The 23795-nt window shown below is 45.7% G+C and overlaps 1 protein-coding gene and 1 long non-coding RNA gene across 4 annotated transcripts in view; one reads left to right on the top strand and one right to left on the bottom strand.

Annotated features, from left to right (window-relative positions):
• LOC142497533 (uncharacterized) overlaps positions 1–23795 on the bottom strand; it is a 46125-nt gene that overhangs the window by 12765 nt on the left and 9565 nt on the right. Inside the window, exons 2-3 of one of the 2 annotated variants that reach the window (XR_012802269.1) lie at positions 992–1152; positions 748–860 (exon numbers count right to left, since the gene is read on the bottom strand). This is a non-coding gene — a long non-coding RNA (uncharacterized LOC142497533). Of the gene's footprint in view, positions 1–747; positions 861–991; positions 8813–23795 lie in introns of those variants that run through there. The other variant, XR_012802268.1, reaches the window with a different exon arrangement.
• The window catches only part of LOC142497531 (galactoside alpha-(1,2)-fucosyltransferase 2-like), an 80363-nt gene continuing 67228 nt past the window's right edge, over positions 10661–23795 (top strand). Inside the window, exon 1 of one of the 2 annotated variants that reach the window (XM_075605440.1) lies at positions 10661–10841. The gene's annotated coding sequence lies outside the window, so the exon portion shown is untranslated. Of the gene's footprint in view, positions 10842–20167; positions 20692–23795 lie in introns of those variants that run through there. The other variant, XM_075605441.1, reaches the window with a different exon arrangement.

Here is a 23795-nt window from a genome sequence, read left to right on the forward strand (position 1 = left end):
GGAGAGGGAGGAGAGTGGATGGGGAGAGGGAGGAGAGAGAGGATGGGGCAGAGAGAGGAGGGAGAGGGAGTAGAGAGAGGATGAGGGGGGAGGGAGGAGAGAAGATGGGGGGAGAGGGAGGAGATGCAGAATTGTAGACTTGTGCCACTACAGATGTATCAGATTGTTTTGGGAAAATAAAATGGGAAAAGAATGGTGCGGAGAGATGCAGAATTTTTCTTACTAGGAATTTATTCCATTTTTTAAAATTCGGGCATGGGGTGGGGCCAGGGGACGAGTAGCTTTTTTGGTTGGCCAAGTACACTGTAGCTTTTTGCGTAATTTGTCAAGCCCTGTATATATATATATATATATATTTATTTTTCCAAACTGTTTATATCGGTTTTTGGTGTAGGGTACAGAACAGAGAAAGTAAGTAACATAAGAATAATACAATAGAGCAGTAAAAAGGGGAACCTGAATATATTTTGGGAAGCCTTCTCAAAAGGGCTACCGACAAAATATATTTATTTTTAAAACAAAAGTATAAGCCTGTAAAGCGCAAGGTATTGTACCACTGTCATTGCCTAAAATTCTGTATACATGTATCTTCTCATTTCTTAAGATAAGGCTACTGTAAGGAGCTCAGCATTTACCATATTGCTGATAAACTGAGCAGAATATATTAACCAGTTATCTAGAGGCAAATCTAAGGAAAGACAACTTCTACTGTATCTCAACCAGTTTATTACCTTGTACTTTACTTACTGTACGAAGTCTTCATCTGCTGATTAAGTGACTCAAATCTGAATACCATTTATATCTCTTGTATCGATTTCTTGTCATTAAGGATCAGCGGGTCACTTATCAAAGTCTCCCAGCTGCAAAACAAAGACAAGAAAACTGCACCTAATTTATCAAGGAAAACCATTCCTGGTATATTTTGATATTCAATCTTGCACAGTTCTTGGGCAAGTAAAAGAGCATACATTAGGCACAAAGGGGACTTTACCTGCAGATTTTTATTAGCTTCAGCAGTAGAGATGTGAGAAGCTTTTGCCCGAGTTCACGAACTGTGCGAAATTAGCCCTTTATGCGCATCACTCAGAGCTGAGCATTTCAATGCATAGCGCTAACTCCCATCCAGAGCCTGAAATGTGGGATTTACAGTTCCTGGACAGAAGAAAATATTTGATGAATGACTTGCGAATTGTGACAGAGCTGCGATTCATGTGTAACGGGTATTCCACCCCACCCAATCGCATATATAGTGTGGGTGAGTAGAACATGTAGTGTTACCGGTGTGGTGCATTACCTGTTGGCTCGCAGGAGGGCTGAGCTTCCGCCACGGGGAACCTGGGGCAATTATACTAGGGGTAACCACTTACTCAATAGGTGCAGCGCCTCCACCTGCGATGGCTCCCACCAGAGGGGGAAGTGAATCCTCGCAGGACAAACACAATGATCACATACACAATGGGGTATAATAACTAAGGACTTTACTAACATGTAATACGACACATCACATTCATAATATAACCTGTGTCCCTCTCAGGAGGAGACACTAACCATGACGTCTCGCAGGACGATTCCCCAACACTAGGTGATCCCACCCAGTGTCCAAAGAACCCCACCCAATGTCCCGCACTCTTGCAGAGAATCAATGGGTGACTGCGCAGTCACTATTACACTAAGGGCCCGGTGGTGCACTTAGAACTGTAGATACCTGCCGAGCACTCCGGTGCTCGGGTCAGCAACGCTTCACAAAGGGTCAGACGCGTGATGAATCCGTCTGATCCTATCCTGGCGATATTCTCTGTGACCCTCAACGTGGGTCCGAACTCCGTCACTGGAACCGCAGCATCCGCTGAGTCCCTTTCTAACGATACAGCAACGTGACACACCCTGCACTACAGGCCGTCCCTATAGCACAGCATCCTTAAGTGGCTTAAGGGTCACTCTCCTAGGGCCTTCGGGGTTGCCTATCCTATATAGGTAGGTCTTGTACCCACCCTACTCATAATACGGGCCCTGGGCCATGGATCCCCGGACTGGTTACCGCTATGAACCCCCCCCAGTTGCCTCGTACTACGCGCAACGCCGCCCTGGGCTATGGCTCCCCGGATTGGTTACCGCTATGAAACCCCCCCAGTGGCCTCGCCACTCGCGACACGGACCCTGGGCTATGGCTCCCCGGACTGGTTACCGCTATGAAACCCCCCAGCTGTCTCGTGCCACTAATTCACAACAGGACCCTGGGCTATGGCTCCCCGGATTGGTTACCGCTATGAAACCCCCCAGCTGTCCCTATCTTCCCTTCTGTTCCCCAGTGGCCAACTAAAGTAAGTGACAGGTTCCCTATCCTGAGGGCTATCCCTGGCAACACTCACACTACTGGGGGACTCAGGGCCATATTGGGCCAAGGGGGTGCTGGCCTAGTACAGGGAGTCCCTCGCTCCTGTACCCTACCTCCTTCCCTTGACTGCTCCTTCCTCTGACTGACAACGTAGCTGCAAGCCCGCCAAATGTATCCACTTGCTCTCCTGGCAGTCCTGCAGCCCTATTGGCTCCTATGAGGCACCTGGTGCCTGTCTCCCTATGCCTCCTGGGAATTGTAGTCCCAAGGCCCTTACTGTAACATTGGGGCCGCGTGCGCGCCTTCCCTGTGCTTACACTAACCCCTAATGGCCGCCGCAATCTCTCCCTACCTCTCGCGCTACTCTCCTGGCTACACATGGATGAAACAACAAACTGATGGTGAAAATGTGTGATTTCTGAGAAACTTTTAGCGCTCAAAGGTTCAATTTTGGTCGGGGAAAAAATGTGAAAAAGTTAATGAATTTTGGAAAGTTACTCACATCTTTATTCTGCAGCAGTGAGCTACAATAACATATTGGAACATGGTCATCTCATCATCATATTGTATGCAAAGTACGAAATAACACCACATGTCCCCCCTCCTTTCCCCCTTTATTGGAAATGTTAATTAAACAAAACTAGAAAATCATGATTTAAGTCATTGGGAGTTTCCAGTTGATCAGTTTCCCTAAACCTCTAAAACTAAAGATCAGCACATTTTACAGCAGATTTGGTGCAAAACCTATTTGGCCAATTATTTTAATATAATAGAGGGGCACAACAATAATGATAAAAACATCCAGAGTGGCACAGGTAATGGGGCATGTGATTTAAGGGCAACTGGTGCGCGTTTGGTGCTAGTGTAATGATGAGTGATTACATTAACAAATTGGTACTGTATATATTTAAACTTTCACCCAGATACTGTTCTTTGAAGAGTTTTTTTACCCTCAAGTTACAATAAGGATAATGCAATAGTCCCTGCAGGCAGTATGCATAAGCTGGTCTGTGCAATATTCAGGTATATCTCAGAAAGGAATAGTTATAGTATATCCTTAATATGGCGTTGACAGCGTACAAAAGTTCATTTTTTACTATTTACTATTTTATACGATTTACTATTTCTCCACAAACTAATACAAGTCCATTGATTGTTACTATATTTCCCTTCATTATTTAATTGGGGATTTGCCAGTACAGAGCCATATAATAAATCTCCATGCATAGCATTCTTCTGACGTATTGGATGTCAGAAACTAAGACACTTATTGCAATTGAATGAGGTTAACTTCTGAAAATTAAATAACATTTGTAACGGGTATTCCCTCCTGCCTGACCCACCCAATCTCATATTGGCCCGTGTGGTCTAACCAAGCCCCATTACAATGGTCGTGTCTGGTGGTGCACCTGTTGGCAACAGGACTCCTGAGTCTCCCGCATGGTGTTATTCGGGGATTGTCACGCCAGACAGGCAGCTGAGGTAGTGGGTGCGAGTCCTACCTATATCATGTGCAGCGCCTCCACCTCATCAGGATCTATGCGTCCGCAGGGAGAGGGTCCTGATGAGGAACTCCTTCTTGGTGGTGCCTTCCACTGGAGAGTAACTTCACACTCACACAGTGGGGATATCTTTGAACAGGGCATCTTTATTGTAGACGTTGTATGGACAGACTGCCCCTCGCAGCGGTTTGCTCAGCCGCACATCTTGCCGTGCTGTCCCTTGAAAAGGTATGTCCTCCCAAGGGAGTGGGATCCCTTCTCCCCGCAGGGAGATCACCCCTGTGCCAGGTCCCTGGACACAGTGTGGCCTTATCCGGCTTGACAATACTTGATGTGGAAACGGGCCACTAGTTACTGCACTAGTGGGCCCCTTAATTCCACCGCAACCTTCTCCACACAACAACACTAACTTTGGGCAGTGCTGTGCCTTATATACCTCAGGAGGCAGGCACATCTCTGATGTCACTAACGGTGGACTCAGAGTATGTAGCCACTCCCATCCATACATAGGGCACCTCACCAGGGTGTGAGGGCAAACCTCCATGATTACTGCTGGCATCCCTGTAACTTACCAGGTTTACTGCCAGCTGGAGAAGAAACTGCAGACCATTTTACAGCATGGCTACAATCTCCCCCTGGTGAATCCCCACCGGCCCGGCTGGGACCCTAATTTGGTGTACCTTTTTCCAGGAAGCACTGTAAAATGGAAAACATAATTAATCAAAACAACCTTAACTTTTTCATAATTATCAACGGTATAGCGCTCACTGACCAGCAGAGGGCGCTCAAGGTTAGAAACAGACCTCACTATTCTGTCTACCTAATAATAGTGGCGAGGGTCTGGTTTCTTCACCTCCCTACCTGCCATGTCGGTCACGGTGATGCTATATTCCCGGGGCAAGCCACTATCGGGTCTATATACAGCCTTGTGCAGGTATATGCTGCGCCCGATGCTCCATACTCGCATTAGCTGAGAGATTCTCTCTTCTGCTCTGCGCCCAGTAATTGTACCCCTTTTATTGATCATGTACAACTCTATATCTTCTCTGATCCACCTATCCCTGTGATCCTCTATCTCCTGCATGAGGGGTTCGGGGACATAGGGGTACTCTAGCCCATGTGAGCTTTTGTACTTAGCTACAATGGCCCTTTCTGCTCGACTGGCCCTTATCAGCTTAGTATTGCCCGCTCTCCCTGGCAACACCCATGACAGGGGTTCGTCCGGTTCCACCGGATCGTCCAATTTGCTCGGACCTATTGGCTCTATTAACCCTCGGTTAATATCATACCATCTCGCCTGCATCGCTTTCAGGTGATCCTCCTCGGTGAACTCTCCCTTGGCCCACCAATAGTCCACCACCCCATCCCGCTCTAGGATGAACCTGGTTCTATCTATCCAAGCCTCGTATCCCTCAAATAAGGGGGCCCACCATCGGGTCTCCTTGATCTCTTCTAGGGACATCTCATCTAAATCTTCCCCTTCTGGTACACCCCCGGAGGAAATGCCGGAAGTGCATTCTGACTGGGCCTGATACTCGGATCTCTTTTTCTGGCTCCCAATAGTAATGCTGACAGTACTAGGACAGTCGCTGGACACTGACACCTGCCGAGTACACCTCCCGCCGCCCACCGACCCATCATCGGATGTCACATAGTCCAAGCTCCCAGTCCGTTCATCGAAAGTGACCCGGGAATCCCCTGACATCCCTAAGCTTCAGGATGACCCAAAAGTAAAGGTGACTGGGGCTGGGACTTTAACTAGGGCCTGGGGTCTAGCTAGGGCCTGGGGTTGGGGATAGGGTAGGACCGTCGGTATCCGCTGGGCTACGACCCGCTCTTCACCGCTACCTGGTCCAGTGCCACCGCATGGGCTCTCCGCTTCTCTGGTCGCACTGCTCTCTGGCTTCCGCATCGAACGCCCGCTCCTCTTGGACTTAGGCGATCGACCGACACTGCTCGAGCGAAGGGGCGCAGTCATCTCCCAATCGGCTCCACTCTGCCCGCCGGAAGCGATATCCTGACACGCACGTGTCTCGTCGTCATCTTGGGTTGGGTCCCAAGCGAGACCTCTTCCTCCACGACGACATCCGGCAACGCCTTCTTCCGCTGCGGCGCCGCTTGGGCCTGGCACCGTCCTTCCTCCGCCGTCGCCACCCTCAGAGCCTGGTACAAGCAGGAGCTTTGCTTACCGCTCCGTGGGGTCGGGGTGGATCTGCCGCCATCCGAACCGCTGGTCACCACGGCCGTGGGACTCCGCCGCTCGGACTGCCGCTGTATGGGCGACACTCTGCTCTGTTCGCTGCCGACACAGGTGAGTGGCACTCGCCTGATTGTACTGCTGCTATGGCTCACCGGCGGTCAGGTCGTCTCCGCGGTAAGACTTGCAGACTCTTCGTCCGAGGACTCCAACTTTGCATTAGGCCGGGGCATCCCGCTCGGTGATCTACGGTGAACCGCCTTTTTATCACCGCGTCGGTGACCGTTTTTCTCATCTGGCTCAATTTTAACGACCGATCCCGATCCCCTTTCTCCGGGATCCGTAGTCTCCCTCCAGAGCGCACCGGGGAGTTCCGCCGTTAGCATGGCTACATCTCCCGCGGCCTCTACTGCCTAGACCGGCACAAATGTGGGCATTGGCCACAGGTATTGCAGGCCACATTGCGCGCATCGCGCTGTAGTGCTCACCGCACCTCCCGGCAGACGACACTGTAGGCATAGGCATGCTACGGTCTCTGTACCCATCACTCGAAGTATCAGGAAGCCTCCTGGGGCCGAGTAGGAATGGGTAGATATGAGAGACTCTTCTTCTGATTTGCAGGCCATATTCACTATAGGAGGTGCTCTCACTAGTGGTCTGGTCTGTTCTCTGGCTCCTCGCAACTGAAGTGCAGGGGCTGGTTTGCCAACCCCCCCTCCAGCTTTCTCCATCCGTATCCGCCAAAACTGGAAACCACTCCCCCTGGTTGAGATTAGGGGGAGGTCCCTTAAATTGGATTGATGACCCAGCACAGGGGCTGAGTTAGTCATAGTCCATGAGGGCGCAGCTCCAGCTTTCGCTCCACACTTCCCATCAGAGTGGGGTTTTTCCGTTGGTGCCACTCCTGGCCAACTCTCTACAAGTTGAGCATTTGCAACATTTTCTGCAACTGGCCCACGCGGTTTCCTAGGGAAGCAGGAACCGCCATTTTGGATTGGAAAATCAATCTGGTTAACGATTGAGGTAGCGTTTGACTGTTTGTACGTTGACTGACAAGCAAGTCCATTATGTTCCTCCCATCTCACAATAATGTCCTCTTCACTGTCCTCAGGGTTAGTACCCCAAGGTCCTAAGCATGACCAACACGGCGCAACCACCGCTTTCGCACCATTCCACAGCAGGCTCACAAAAGTCTCTTCTGCAGCTTGCTCTTCACCCGCACACATGCCATGTGCGCTCTCTTCATCGGCCTCCGTCCGCCATCTTGGACCTTCCGCACCGCGCGGATCCTTCATTCTTGCGGTCGCCATTCGCCCACTGTATATAGGATTATTGTACATGGAACTCCTCTCTGCGGGGCAGCTGCCATACCGATACAATAAAAATGCCTTGTGCACCACCTTGTGTACCTAACGTAGATCTGACTCGTGTTTGCACTACCTCAGGCTAGGCTCACTCTTTCTGTGTCTGCTGTATCTCCTTCCACCCAGTCTGTGCTCCCTTCGGTAAGTGGTCTGGAATGGACTAGAGTACTCTGGCTCTTCCATGCAGTACTTTGGGCGTCTATCTCCTGTTGGCTAGCCTAGCGCAGACCCTCTCCAGGATTCCTGAACTACGTTACCAGTTTATCTCTTTAGGCGTCCTACCACTAGCACTACCTCAAGGTGACTAGGACAGCTATAGCCCCTCTCCAGCCCCACTAACTCCTTGCAGGATCCCAGGTCGTCCTTGCGGTCTGCAGCTCCAGCAGCTCCCTTGACTACCCCTGGCTCCGTCCCACGCAGCACAAAGTGGCAGCAGACACTTTCCCTGTTTCCCAGTGTGCCTAGCAAAAGCCTGTCCTGTTGACAGGTATCTCAGCAGCGCCTCCAAATGTAACGGGTATTCCCTCCTGTCTGACCCACCCAATCTCATATTGGCCCGTGTGGTCTAACCAAGCCCCATTACATGGTCGTGTCTGGTGGTGCACCTGTTGGCAACAGGACTCCTGAGTCTCCCGCATGGTGTTATTCGGGGATTGTCACGCCAGACAGGCAGCTGAGGTAGTGGGTGCGAGTCCTACCTATATCATGTGCAGCGCCTCCACCTCATCAGGGTCTTTGCGTCCGCAGGAAGAGGATCCTGATGAGGAACTCCTTGTTGGTGGTGCCTTCCACTGGAGAGTAACTTTACACTCACACAGTGGGGATATCTTTGAACAGGGCATCTTTATTGTAGACGTTGTATGGACAGACTGCCCCTCGCAGCGGTTTGCTCAGCCGCACATCTTGCCGTGCTGTCCCTGGGAACGGAACGCCCTCCCAATGGAGTGGGATCCCTTCTCCCCGCAGGGAGATCACCCCTGTGCCAGGTCCCTGGACACAGTGTGGCCTTATCCGGCTTGACAGTACTTGATGTGGAAACGGGCCACTAGTTACTGCACTAGTGGGCCCCTTAATTCCACCGCAACCTTCTCCACACAACAACACTAACTTTGGGCAGTGCTGTGCCTTATATACCTCAGGAGGCAGGCACATCTCTGATGTCACAAACGGTGGACTCCGAGTATGTAGCCACTCCCATCCATACATAGGGCACCTCACCAGGGTGTGAGGGCAAACCTCCATGATTACTGCTGGCATCCCTGTAACTTACCAGGTTTACAGCCAGCAGGAGAAGAAACTGCAGACCATTTTACAGCATGGCTACACATTGTTATTTTTAACTGTAGTATTAGCTGCTCTTACTACATACAACCTCCCCCACCATCCAAATACATACAAAAAATCTCCACCCCAAAATGTATACAAAAAACCTTCCCACCTCCCAAATACACACAAACCCTCCAAATAAATACAAACACCCCACCCCCAAATATATACAAAAAAAACTTCCCACCCCCAAATACATACAAACCCCCCTCCACCAAATACATACAAACACCCCACCCCCCAAATAAATACAACCCCCCCAACCATCCAAATACATACGAATAAAAAAAACACACCCAAATACATACAACCTCCTCCCCCATACATAACCCCCCACCCAAATAAATATAAACTTACCTACAGTACCTTGGGGATAGTTTCAGGCCTCTGCTGCCCTGGCTCAACCCCAGCTGCAGCAGGCCTCTTGCCCGGCTTCCCGCTCTCCCACGCTGTGCGGGCCTCTCTCCCTCACACCGGTGCGCATGCTGATGTCAGAGAGAGGCGCTACGCGGGACAGTGAGGGAGGACAGCGGTTAGGGAGAACTGGGGGCTCGGTGACTGGATAAAGCAATTTACTTCCTTGCCCGTTGCCTCCGGGCCCCGGCTCTCTCCAGCTGCCAGCCTCCCTCACTGACACTGTCCCATACCGATCCTCTGACGCCGGTGCTCACCGGGTCTCTCTCTCATGCCGGTGCTCACCGGGTCTCCCTCTCATGCCAGTGCACACCTGAAGCTGGGGCCAGCATCAGAGAGGTCCGGTGCGTGCTGCCGTCAGAGGAATGGCGTGGGACTATCAGTGAGGGAGGCCCACAGCTGGGGGGAGCCGGGGCCTGGCGGTAATGAGAGGTCCAGGGAAATCTCTCTGCGGCCCAAAGTGCAGTTATCAGAGGAGGTTAGTGAATTGGGGACTTTCAGCACTATACATTAGCCACAGCAAAACATACAAAACATACTGCTCGTGAGAGTAGGGGGAGGATAGAGCAGGTTTAACCACAAGTGACAGGAAGCATATGCCTATTTCACAGTTGTTCTTAACCTGCGTTACCTCCCCCTCTCATCTTTCCAGATACCCACTTTGCTCTTTCACAACCTTTTGTGTGCTAACCATTTACAATTTGACAGTTCCTGCTGCATGTTCTCCTGTGAACCACCCTTCTCTAATTCCCTTTCCACCTGCATGTGCATTGTCTCCTTTCTTTATGTTTGAGGCCCCACTGAACTTCATTACGTCATTTAACATTACGTTAATGGTAGAGCCGTATTCAGTAAAACAAAGTAAATTTATGTCAAGGGTGGCCAACTCCAGTCCTTAAGGGCCACCAACAGGTCAGGTTTTCAGGTTATCCCTGCTGTGGCACAGGTGGAGCAGTCTTCCACTGAGCCACTGATTGAGCCACCTGTGCCGCAGCAGGGATATCCTGAAAACCTGACCTGTTGGTGGCCCTTGAGGGCTGAAGTTGGCCGCCCCTAACTTATGTAAACGTCACGTTAAAAGCCTAGCGTTATTAAGATCCCTGTTAGAGAAAATGAAATGCGAACGAGATGCTCGCAGAAGAAGCCCCTACTCACGAAGCTCTGTTACTGGGAACACCCCAAAAATACCGTTCTTAAACATGACGTTACTCCCATCCAAACACTGAAACAGGGCAAGCATTCCAACTGATATGGGAACCATGGAGAAGCCCTATCAATTATCCCTATTGTCATCTACATTTGTATACTTTATAAAAAGGCATTGTGTGTATGTATTCATTTATTTACACCAAAATCTGCAAGCTTGGGCACAATTGTGAGCCAACATTTAGGTGAACATAAGGTTGTTAGCATGAGCATGCCACACCTGAAATTTGAGCCTGGTACAGATGAAATCACCAGGTTAAAAAAAAAATTGTGAAGCATTTCCTCTTCCTACCTGTATATCATTATAGACCTCTGACATCTAGTGACACAGGAGGGAGCCCCAGACACAGTTTCTTTCTAACACCATTATCACCTTTGCTAGAACAAATACACCTGTCACACCACAGGACTCTCTACTGTACCTGCCTCTTCTCACACAGGTACACAGATATTCTCGTAATAAGGAAGCTCCAATGCACGTGGAGAGATCCTGAAAGGTAAGACACCTTTGCTCCCTTTAATAGCTTCTTTTTTTTTTTTAATTGCCGTTCCATGATTTTTCTAACAATGACATGGTTGGCACCCTCTGTGCCAAGGAGTTGGACTGTATGAACAGAATAGAGGCAGGTAAGCTGTGAGCTCCACTATTTTGTTCCTCTGGCTGTAACTCACAGTTGTACGTTTTACCATTTTAGACGCTGGCTTCTCAAGAGCTTACAAAATCCTCAGGTTTCCATTACAGATCATGTACAAGTTATTTGCGCGAGTGTCCCCTGAGTGTAAAAGGTTGCTACATCTCTATGGAACAGACGAGAATCTTTCTAATGTACAATATGACGCTCTCTGCAGAGTTCCCACATCCTTGTGCATCATTCTACCTCCTATTCTTTTTACCATCTGATGTATGGAATTTGTCAATTGGATGTAGCATTGGGCACCCGTCTTTTGTTGTATACATTTGCCACGCCCAGTAGCACTTTTTTTGACATAAAATATATATTCGTGATGTGGTGGGTGTCTGAGTTTGAGCTAGCTGGGAATGTGTGTTACTCAATTTCTGACAGGGAGCTGATGTATGGAATGCTTGAAAACAATAGCCATTTAGGGTTGTCCTCACAAAGCCCTAATTTTGTAGGTATCACAAACAAATGAAGGAGGGTTGTTTGGAATGAAAGATGGTAAAAGTCTGTTTTTATTTATCTGCAGCATACTTCCCTAAATACATCTACTGGATATGTTCCAAAATGCATTGCTTACCTCAGGGGTGCGCAAACTGGGGGGTGCGCGCAAGATTTTCTGGGTGCGGGGGGGGGGGCGCAGCGGTTACAGAGGCCCCGCGCTTCCCCAAAAGCATTGCCATGGCAACGTGACGTTACATGACCCCGCGGGATTATTTGACACCGGAGCCGAACAGGGAGGGTGGAGGGGGGGGGGTGTGGCAGCAGGGGGTGAAAGCAGGCAGGGGGGGCGCAGGGAGAAGAGTTTGCGCAACCCTTGTTTACATGACCAATACCATGAACAATCCTTTCAAACCTGGGATTTTCATATCGTAAATGTGCAGGGATTATGTATAAATTATTTATAAAATGTTTTACCAGGAAGTAATACATTGAGAGTTACCTCTCGTTTTCAAGTATTTCATTTATAAGAAATTCCGAGGCTCAAAAAGGCAAAAGATTTGGGATTATTATGATTTATTATTGTGTATGTTTTGTACCTGTGTACACGTCCAGAAGTCTGACTCCCTAACGAGTTGAGCACCCCTGACTAAGGCCTCGTTCAGGGTGCTGGCTTCGGAGGGAGGGCGTGCTGACGTGCTTGCTGCAGTGAGAAACAAAGTATTCAATTTGAATTCTTGTTTTCAAGGTAGCTACTGCCCTGCCTCCGAAGCCAGGCGTTGCCGCTGACGACAGCTCAGTAAACGAAAATTTAGTTTCTTGGAGCTGAAGCCGCGTCACAGGGACCAAGGCAGCCAATGAAATCATTCTTCAGAATGATTTCATGGCTGCAGCTTGGATACTTTAACCCTGCAGCCTGTAGCCCCGCCCCCTCCCCAACGCTGAAAAGTCAGCTGGGGGATAATCACATGTCGCCAGCAAACTCCCAGCACTGCCTCCCGCACGCCCCCCCTCCGAGTCCTCAGCTGCCTCCCTGAACGAGCCCTTAGACTGTAAGATACTCGGGGCACGGACTCTTGTTCCTAAAATTACTTTTATTTTTGAATCTCTTATTCCCGTTATGTTTCATGTTATTTAGTAGTGTGTATTATTGCTGTGAAACGCGATGTACATGGATGGTGCTATGCAAATAAACATGCTGTACACATGATGGGGTCTAGGCAGATCCTGAACTAGGTATTCCCTAGAGGTGCTCCCTCCTCCCCCCAAATCTGATCATCTAAAATGTACATCATGTTTAGTTTCATCTTCACTTTTGGGTTTGAGCCACATTGACCACTGCTTAGAAGAGTTTCTCTTCCTAATGTCCCCTAATTCAGCTCCTGATGGACGTTTCACAGCCATGTTTGATGGTTGAAATTCTTTGGGGCATATTCTCAAAGATCCGATATCGCCGTTCCATACGATCCGACCCGGTACCCCCATTGAAGTGGATGTACCCCAAAAACTCCACAATAATTGTGCGCCCCCCTATCAGGCTACAGACGGTACAGCTGCCCCACTCCCCCAACTCCCCCCCCTGGTTCTGCCACTGAGTCTAGGTATCAAGACAATTGTGACCCAAAGCTGGGGCATTTACATCCTACGTCTATGTTATCAAAGTAGTTTGCTCCAATTTTGCCGCGTCTGCCCTAGCTTGCACATTGGGAATTGTCAGTAGGAGGTGTTGGAGAGGATTTACATGGTGCACAGATTATAAGGAGATGGATCACATCTTGCGTCTCTGTGCACCATTGCTTATCCCTTTCATTTGCCCCTAAAAACTTTTGCCCCTGTTTAAACTGAAGTGGCGTCAGTCTAATATCATGCATCAGCAACTGTTCTTACATATGCTGCAACTTTGCTCCGTACGCGTCAAAACACACTTTTCTGTGCGCTGATACTAGATCCCAATATGTGCTTTTTAATGTATTAATTTGAAATGTGTTGCAGCCCCTCCCCCAACCAAAGGGGTTAAGCACATTGGATATCCAGTAATTGTAAAAGCATGCTCAGAGTTCACATTGTTTATGACTGCAATATATTAGAGCAGGTGGGCGCAAACATTTTTCCCTGCGCCCCCCTGCCGGCGGTTCCCTCACTCTCGCGCGCCCCCCCCAACCCTTACTTACCCGTGCTCCGGCGTCATGACGCCGCGTTGCCGTGGTGACGCAGGGAGGAAGCCGCCGGAGCCAAGGAAAGTTAGGTTTACCTAGTCCCTGCACTTAATTTAAGTGCCTTCGGGAAGCATGCGGGGCCTCTGTAAACCCAGCGTCCCCCGTCGGCAGTCTCGCGCCCCCCTGGGGGTCGCGCCCCCCAGTTTGCGCACCGCTGTATTAGAGGTTCCGTTCCATGTTATCTGTCTAAACCAAAGGTGGCCAACTCCAGTCCTCAAGGGACAACAAAAGATCAGGTTGTCAGGATATCCCTGCTTCAGCACAAGTGGCTCAGTCAAAGTTGACTGAGCCACTGATTGAGCCACCTGTGCTGAAGCAGGGATATCCTGAAAACCTGACCTTTTGTTGTCCCTTGAGGACTGGAGTTGGCCACTCCTGGTCTAAACATGTTGTTCCTACCAATTGCCTTTGTTTTTACTTTTGCAACATATTTGCATATTCCTTACTACTCTTAATGCATGCATATTATTAATAAAGTGATCATCCAGAGGGAACATACAGTACAAGGATGATTGGTTTTACAGAAACCAAGAAGGAATGGAAGGGGGAAGTGAAACCATGACCCAGCAGAGATACAGCGCATGTCACGGTGTAATACAATGCAAAACGGTAGCAAAAGTGAATAAAGAGAAGAATAAAGCTGCAAACTAGGGAAGAACAAGTAATTGCACCAGATTTATCAAAGGAAAAATTCTCATTGCTTGCAATTTTTCTTTGAAAAATACGGTGCTGTTTTTGCACTAATTTTGCCCCAGTTTTGCAGCCAGGAGACTTTTGTAACTAGCGCCCCATGGTACAGACAATGCTAATTGTTTTCAGGCGCCGTTGCTACCCGCGGTCACGTGACTTTAGAGGTCGTGGCAGGGAATTCCATTAGGAAACAGGGACCCTCCCCCACCCCCGCACACGACCGTGGCAGGCACGGTCTCCGGCACAGCAGACGTCTGCTTTTTAGACTGTGGCATCGGAGACGGCGAGTCTTGCTACATCTGTGTATGTATAGTGGCAAAAGTGGTGCAATTTCGGTGCAAAAATTTGCACCATGTGTAGGAAAGAAAAAAAGCCAATTTAAATCAATTAGGTTTTTTCGTTAATACATCTGGTGCAGTTTATCATGCTCCAGTATTTTTGCTCCAATCTTGCCCTAGTTTTGCAGCCAAGTGACTTTGATAAATAGACCCCAGTGTATCACTCAAACATGAAAGTATTTCCGTGACCATTAGATCATTAATATTATAATTCGACATGTGCAAAACTTACCCATAAGGGGAAATGTGTTCTTTTTTTGAGTCACGACAAAGCCACGGCTGAGTCTGAGTTTGCAAACAATTTGCCAAGCATTAAGTCAATATTTATTGCAATTTTTTTATTTTTTTTATAACTTGTAGTTTTTATTGTTTTATAAATCACAATAAAGATACATCACACATCCAATGTTGACAATTGTCTTACTGACATCTTTACCTATATCACAACTGAATACATCATATAAAGCATAACCATAAAGGGTCGCAATCTAGTTAATTATGCCAATTTGCTACATTTTCTAAAAAGGCTAGATTTGCCTCCAGTCAATAGAACCGTTTATTGCCGAGACTACAAATAGGGGACACAGGATATGATTCGCTCACTGCAGGGCGATATTTTTATGAAAGATTACTTATTTGGCCACATCACTAGCCCTTTGGGGCTTGGCGAAACATTTTGCAGGAAATCAGATTTGGTAAGAAAACATTTACAACTTTGCAAATGCATATCGGGCAGTTTCGCACATCCCTAATTATAACATTCATATCCAAAGTACAGTGAGTTAGTGCGTCGCCAGAATCTGCCAATGGGACATCTGGTGGCCACCATATGAGGATCAGCAAGTGTATCAAGAATACGTCTCTAAGAAGACAGCACAGGGTTCCATGCTATTCCAACCATGGTAATCTCTGTTATCAAAATTACATTTTTTTTTACTCTACTGGACTTATTCTAGTTAATGTCAACGTGCACCATATACGCAGCAACGAGCCCATTTGACCACAAACATGGCAACATCATAAAGAAACAGACAGGGTCAGGCTCGTATTGTGTGCACTTTCAAACCATCCAGATACCAATGGCTTCTGCTTCATTGTGAATACATCCCGTGTCTAATTTGGACAAATACTGATGTCAAAATATTTTTACAGGGCACATTTAATATGGCCACCACTATTAGTTTTTACTAAAACTGTTTTAACACTTTTTCACCCCGCAAATTACAGTCTTTCTTTCATCACACAGGTCGAAATCATGAACTACCCCCTAAACAAATATCTACTGATTGTACATGCATTTGGATTTCTTGTTATTTATATCATAACTAATGAAGCACTTATCACCCATTGGCTGTCAGGGAGGAGTGCATGGAACTGCAGGGATACTGTTTGTGGTGTTACTGTACGTTTACCACTGTTTTTACTTCTTAAACAAGTGCAAGTAGAATTGGTGCAATTGAACGATACTATTGCTGGGTAACATTTGAATAACTGTATGTAAAAAGTGAAACTTCTCTTGTGTTCAAGAGCTTGACAGTTACGTCAAGTGTGGAAATGAGCTGTATTCATCCAGAGATGACATCTGTAACGATTCGGTGAAACTGTGTCTTATATGTGATTGTTAGCAGATTATGGAACAGCTCTCCCTTTTATGTGTACCTGTGTCCCCCCGCTACTGGTACTTTGCATTTAATTGAGACAGTGAGACAAAACCGTACTAGCAGAAACCAAATATGGGCGATATTGTACAGATGTCATTTCCCATAAGAGGCTGGGCAACCAGGGCTGTTCCAGAAATCAATGGTAGAAAATGAAAGTTAAAGATATTCAGTATTACATGCACGTGGAGTGCTGCTGGCAGCAACTATGCAGCATGGGCAGCTAATAAACATCCCTTAGCTGGACCAAAGGTGAGACTGTTGAATATACTGCAGAATGTCTGTAACTTGTAGAACGCAGAGAGCCACTTTACAGAAGCCATAGATATTTGTATTATTATTCTGAATAGCTCTTAACGTGTTATTATACCATTTAATTGCCCATATTTAAAAGAAATGTAGCTTACACTACATAAAAAAAAATATATAAGTACACATGTCTCCCGGCTGCAAATGTAGGGTCAAAAATATTATCAGATTGAACAAAGAGAAAAACCCTCTATTGACTTCAATTGGACTTTTATTTGCAAATCTGGTGCAACGTTTTGCCCCACTTTTGCGAATAGAAGACACGGAGGGTTATTTATCAAAGTCTTCCGGTTGCACAACGAGGGCGAATAAAGTGCACCAGATTTACTAAGAAGAAACATACCCATTGAAACCAATGAGATTTTCTGGAGTGATGAACGTAGTGCAGAGATGTTTTACTACAGTAGTTTTGCAGCCGAGAGACTTGGATCAATAACCTCCTTTGATACTGCACATAACCTCCAAAGGGGCTGCAAAATCAGGGCATGCGCCAGAAATGATCAAACAACAGAATCCTATCAGTTTCAACTTTTTTTGTATACATACAGTATAAATCTTGTGAGATTTCCATGCCCAAGTACTGCTTGATTCTAGATGAACCTCAAAGTGGGATGAATAGAGAATTTAGGGGTTCATATATTAAATGGGATATGTACAGTATCTTCTTGGGGGTTATTTACTAACGTCCCCTGGCTGGAAAACAGGGGCAAAACTAGAATTATCAAAAGAAAAATTCCCTTAGTTTCCAATGGGGCTCTTTTTCTTTGATAAATTTGGTGCCGTTTTTTGCTCCAGTTCTGCTGCGATTTTGCATCTGTTTAAACTTGGGGCAAATGTACTAAAGTCGACCACATTTTTGAAAGAAGAAAATTCTTACTAAAGGAAATGAAGAGTTTTTTTTTTTTTTTTTAATATAAATGGTGGTTGGTAGTATTTATGAAATGCTGCTATTCCAGCGCCTTTCGTGATCTTAAGAATGTGCGTCCAATCAATCCGTCATGCTTGATCTGGTGTTAAATTCGGAATTGTGCACACTTTCATTGACAAATGGAAACAAATCTAATTGTAGTAGTAAGTTTACGAATTATGCAATATCACAATATTGAATAGGTAGACATGTCAGTAATGTTTCAAATAAAAGATTAGAATATACTGTTACATACATATAGATGTTAATATACTAACTACAGTATATATATATATATATATATATATATATATATATATATATATATATATATCAAATTATTATTATTTTTCTCAGGCCTATAAAGTGAATAAGTATGAAAAAGTGTGGATGTGTATATAAAGCAATAACAGACCATACGATACCGGTTGCAACACGACATCAAGGGACAGCACGCAGGTAAGTAAATCATAAATTTTCTATATTTGATAGAAGACGCAAAAACCGACGTTTCGGTCCCCCAGTGGGACCTTTGACGCACCACCTTGAGAAAGGTCCCATTGGGGGACCGAAACGTCGGTTTTTGCGTCTTCTATCAAATATAGAAAATTTATGATTTACTTACCTGCGTGCTGTCCCTTGATGTCATGTTGCAACCGGTATCGTATGGTATGTATATATATATATATATATATATATATATATATATATATATATATATACAGTGGTTGACAAATCACCAAAAAATCTACTCGCCACACAAAAAAATCTACTCGCCACCTAGTACCAAACGTGTGCTGCTTGAGCCAATATTTACTCGCCCGGGGGTTAAATCCACTCGCCCGGGGCGAGCAAATGTATAGGTTTGTTGAACACTGTAAAATATATATATATATATATATATATATATATATATATATATATATATATATATATATATATATATATATACATACACACACATTTTTATTTATAAAGCTAAGTTCCTGCATTGGATGCAAAAAACAGAGTCTAAATCAATGATCAATAACAACCAAAGTAACCCGACATTTTGGTCCCCAGAGGGATCTTATTCATGGGTGGTAGAACTTTAAAAAAAGTTTGAAAATTAGCAAACAGTTTTGATACAACTTTTTAGCCCCAAAACTAGAGTGTGTCCTGGGAGGTATATACTTGTAAGTCAATGAGTTCTCTACTAAAATAGCACTCTCTTTATTCCCAACCTTACTTATCCTTTTAAAAAGTGCCATATTTTTCAAAGTGAAGAAAAACGGCAAGGTTTGCAAATGTGGCTGAGAAAATGTGCACATCTCTAGTTCTGCTGTTGGAAGTTTTGCCTTCCAGTCAAAATGTACTGTAACCATGTTACTAAACATTGGAAATGATCAATCAGTATGGTGCGGCTTCAGCATGACAATGCTTACACTATATTGCACCTCCAATGTCTTTAACAAGTAAACCTTTTAAGCTTGTCGTACGATCACACCTTGATGCAGCTTCAAGATGAAAAAAGGCCGTAATATAGAGGGGGCGGCGCATGCGCGGCCATTATAACTGTGGTTAGCCAGCCATTGTATGCTAGGGCCGCGCGCACACACGGCAGTGAGCGTGGAGCCGGGCGATAGTGGGGAATACTCAGAAAACTAAGTATTCGCGCTGCTACCGCCGCTGTAATGTATGTGTGTATGTATGTGTGTACAGGCATACCCCACATTAACGTACACAATGGGACCGGAGCATGTATGTAAAGCGAAAATGTACTTAAAGTGAAGCACTACCTTTTTTCCACTTATCGATGCATTTACTGTACTGCAATCATCATATACGTGCATAACTGATGTAAATAACGCATGTGTAACAGGCTCTATAGTCTCCCCGCTTGCGCACAGCTTTGGTACAGGTAGGGAGCCGGTATTGCTGTTCAGGACGTGCTGACAGGCGCATGCGTGAGCTACCTTTTGCCTATTGGGCGATATGTCCTTACTCGCGAGTGTACTTAAAGTGAGTGTCCTTAAACCGGGGTATGCCTGTACAATGTTTATAAATAATTTATTCTCAACATGGCTTTTTAAAAAAAATATATATAATAAATTAATAACACACAATGTACATATACATACACACACACACTGCAAACCTGTCGCTCCCGGCAGCACAGACTGTACACACAAAAAAGTGTGCATCACGTGCACGCGCGTTCGCGTAGGCGCCCGCACCTACTATAGAATAAGCCTAACCTGGGGCCCGAGAGGGCTCTATTTCCAAAGAGCAGCTTTGCATATTGCACAGCAGCAAGCTTCCCAATGTGATGATAAAATAACCGTTTAGCGACAGTCATTTAAAGTGCCTCCCCTGCTTCTCTTCATCTCTGTCTCTCGTGTGCTATTTGAATCTCTGCCAGGAAAAAACAGGGACCTGTGGGGGTTTTTTCCTGTCTGTGTAAAATGCAAAAGGCATTTCATCCAAAAAAAATATTTTATGTTCTTCCAAAGGGCAGAAGAAAGAAAAAAAAAAAAACCTTCAGGCTTCTTTTGTTTCTCTCATATTGTTCTCAGTGCACAGTGCTGCTTTAACCGCCCGAGCGCTGCCTGCATACTACTTCCTGAACTCAAAGTCATGCTGCATAACCTAACAGTTAAGACACGGGAGGACGGAAGGACTTTTAAGAACATCTCTCGACAATATTGAAACGTTATGAAGGGGTGATGCCTTTTGAAACTTAATGTGACGACATCAGCATTTAGATATTGAGCCAGGTAGTGAAGTCGCCAAATTCCCTGGTGTGTGTGTGGGGGGTTTTTTTTTCCTGTCGTTTATACATTTCTATTTATGGCATCGGCTGTGGAAGGGAGGAGATATTATTGGTTTGTTTTCCCGGTCCACGGTCGTTTGGAGAGAAGGTGAAATGCGAAGGTCTCCTCTTTCAATTTTTGGAGTAGTTTGCCCCCTCAAAAATCTGACAGTCTCTCTGGTATAGTATCATCCCACCATGGACTTTTTACATGGCGGTTACAGGGGGCATAGCCTATGTGGAGGTCCTGTTAAATTTTGGGAGTTCGGACACAGTTGCACACCCCGGCAGTAAGAACATGGGGCTCTATGTATCAACAGGTATGTGTGCGCCGATCCAGTGGCTTCACAAAATGTGCATTTTTCTATCTGAAGTGTATTTCTAGCATTTTAGAATTTGTCGCGTGCTGCGTTCATATGCTGCGCTAAAAGCAAAGACTTGCACCATCTTTAAGGTGATGGAGAAAACCAACGCAGAAAACCGCCAAGAAAAGTAACGCAAATCGCACATTACCTAAGAGTTGTATTTTATTTTACCATTTTTTTATTTCTATGAGTGTTTCCACTTGTTTTTCACTCATTTCTTAATTTCTCACATTTTAAATATTTGAGCAAAGTGAAATTTGCACTTGAATATTCTTTTCTGCCTTCAATTTTTAAGCACTGGACTGAAATTTCTCTAATACGGGAAAATTACATTAAATCATGGATGGAACCAGTAAAGATGTACTGCTTCTGACTAGAAAAAAAACCAGCCATATATGGGTGGTCTAGGTTTATATTAAGAATATTATCATTATTGTGGCTTTAACATTACTAGTAAAAGACGCTTTCAAATGTAATTTGCCCGCAGGGCTGCAAACACCGTCAGCACTCAAAAGGTTTATAAGGCCAGCTGTTGTTATGCTGATATTGTAGAAAAAAATATGAATATAAAGGAGCACTTTCAGAAATAAAAAAATATATAAAAACGACAATAAAAAAAAATAAAACCATTTAAATAAATGAGGAGCACAACAATGGGAAGAACAGCACAACATCCAATACAGTATACACTTTGCAACATATTAAGCACCAAGGAAGGTTGGCAAGACACTGCACACTCAAAAAGTATAAATATAGAAAGATGTACAACGTTTCAGGGACCACATCGTCAGATACAGCAAACAAAGGGATCGCTCCCCGCAACGTTCGGCAGTACAGGCCGGGTCTCTGTAGGAGGGTGTAATGTATTTTTCTTTTTTTTTTTTTGAGTATAAAGGTATATATTTGATATGTGATTTCTTATATTTGGAATGCTTTTGTCTATATTAAGACTTTTTCATTGTGCGGTGCCTTCTTGTCATCCTTAGTTGGTGGTTGATATCTTGTTATGCTTATAATACAGTACCTCCCCATTCATTATTTCACCTTCTGCTCTAGTTGCTCATCTGTTCTCAATCTTGACACTAGTCTGTATTGGGAGGTGCTGTGTTTTAAACCAGTGCCGCATGCAGCCTGGAACTAAGACCTCGTCCCCACTGCTCGCGGCTGCGCACGCTACTGTATGTGCAGCGCAAACAAGATGCGGCCTTCTACGGGGCCGGCCCCAGTCACTGCCCGCGCACGCCTGCGGAAAGCGCAATGCGCGACAACCTTTGCCAAAAAACAAGATTTTTGTCTTTTGGCGCAGCGGCAACATCACGGCAGCGGTTCAGCCAATGAGGCAGCGTGATGTCATGGCCGCGACCCCACCCGTCGCGATCTCCTGCTCTTCTCTGAATGCGCAACCACAGATCGCGCCTGAAACTGGTGCACGCGCCGCAAGGCGCTCCAATGAATGCGTGCAGACAGTGACTGGGGCTGTAACCTGACCCTATCAACAGCATGTATGAATCTGTAGTCAAAATGGAGTTAAGAAACGTCAGAAAAATAAATTGAAAAAAAATTGTATTTGTTTGTATTTGCAAGTATTTAACATTTTATTCTGATCGTAGTTAAAGGAGACAATATCAAGGAAATCTCTGTGGCGATTTATTGTCTCAGACAGATCTGCAACCCTGTCTTTCCCCATTATCTCCTAGCATACAATGCTGCCACTGTAGCCAGGGATTCTGGGTAAGGAGATGCAGATGAGCAGTGTGTCACCTTTTGCTTCCATTTTAACACAGACTCCTATAAGGTTATGCCTGCCGCATTCCACCGTTTTTCAACACAGCTTGAGTTAAAGAAGTGCATAGCCAGTAAACCTGTCACAGACAGCTATTTCAACCTTTTGGGTCTCTTCAGTTGCGGTTGGTTACTGGCTACAGGGTTGCTAGGTAGCTTCTCCAAAAATACTGGACACAATGATGAAAGGTGCGACACGCTCGAGACACACCACACACCCCTCTTCACTCCATGCCGTTTCATCCTCTTCTTGGCCCCACGCCCAGGCTCCTGCCACTTCCCCCTGATTGGCTGCATTATCAAGCAGATGCAAATCAGGATGGAGGAAGCTGCCCAGCCGCCCCCCAAGCCGGTCAGGTCACTATCTCCAGACAGGAAATTCCGGACACATACATGTGCAGTATTACCTCTAATTTTTTTACTGGACAGTGTCCAAATACAGGACAGTCCGGTTCAATACTGGACATCTGGCAACCCTATAAATGTGAAGCTGGTACGTGGGTATAACCAGACATTAAACACGTTATGGTGGGTAAGAAATGTGACAAAACAAGCTTCATGTTAGTTTTTCCAAATGCATTACTGGACTCTCTGGCAGGCTACTATGGGGCCAGTCACATCCGGTTCCTCTACGGTCAACTAGCATTGTTTTAGTTGACATGCTGCCAAATATCCACATACAGTAAGTAACATGTCTAATCAGTGAAATAAAAGAGCACATAAGCCAAGAAACAAAGGAGAAAATAGGAAAATGTGATAATGAGTACACAGAGTGACTATACCAGGGGTAGCCTGGGTCTTACCGTAAAGCTTGAATTTTGATATATGCCAAAAATAAATAAATCATTATTATCACTATGTATTGATATTTAATATTTACTGTCACGGGAGACAAGGACTAATACCAGGGATCAATATTGTCAGACAAAACACAAAAGTTTATAAAATGTAATTATTGGAAAAATATATCCATAACAGTACACATATACAGAGAGCACACATACTGTACTTAACCGGGGAAACTGGGGATACCCCCTGCAGGCCTTGTTGCAGGGACCTTCTTGCATACTGTAGGTTTCCTCTGTTCTGTACAGGGCCTACGTGTCAGGCCTGAGACCAGCACTGTAGCTCTGTACATGCAGCTGGCACTCACCACCAGAACTAGAGCTTGAGCTAAGTAGGGGTCTCCCTCCCCACCTTTTTATACACTTAAAAACCTAACTTGGAAAGATTCAGGGCCAGGTGCCTGCCTACATGGCCAGGGCCTGATTGGTGGG

Source organism: Ascaphus truei, chromosome 6 (genome assembly GCF_040206685.1).
Source record: "Ascaphus truei isolate aAscTru1 chromosome 6, aAscTru1.hap1, whole genome shotgun sequence".
NCBI classification, from domain to species: domain Eukaryota; kingdom Metazoa; phylum Chordata; class Amphibia; order Anura; family Ascaphidae; genus Ascaphus; species Ascaphus truei.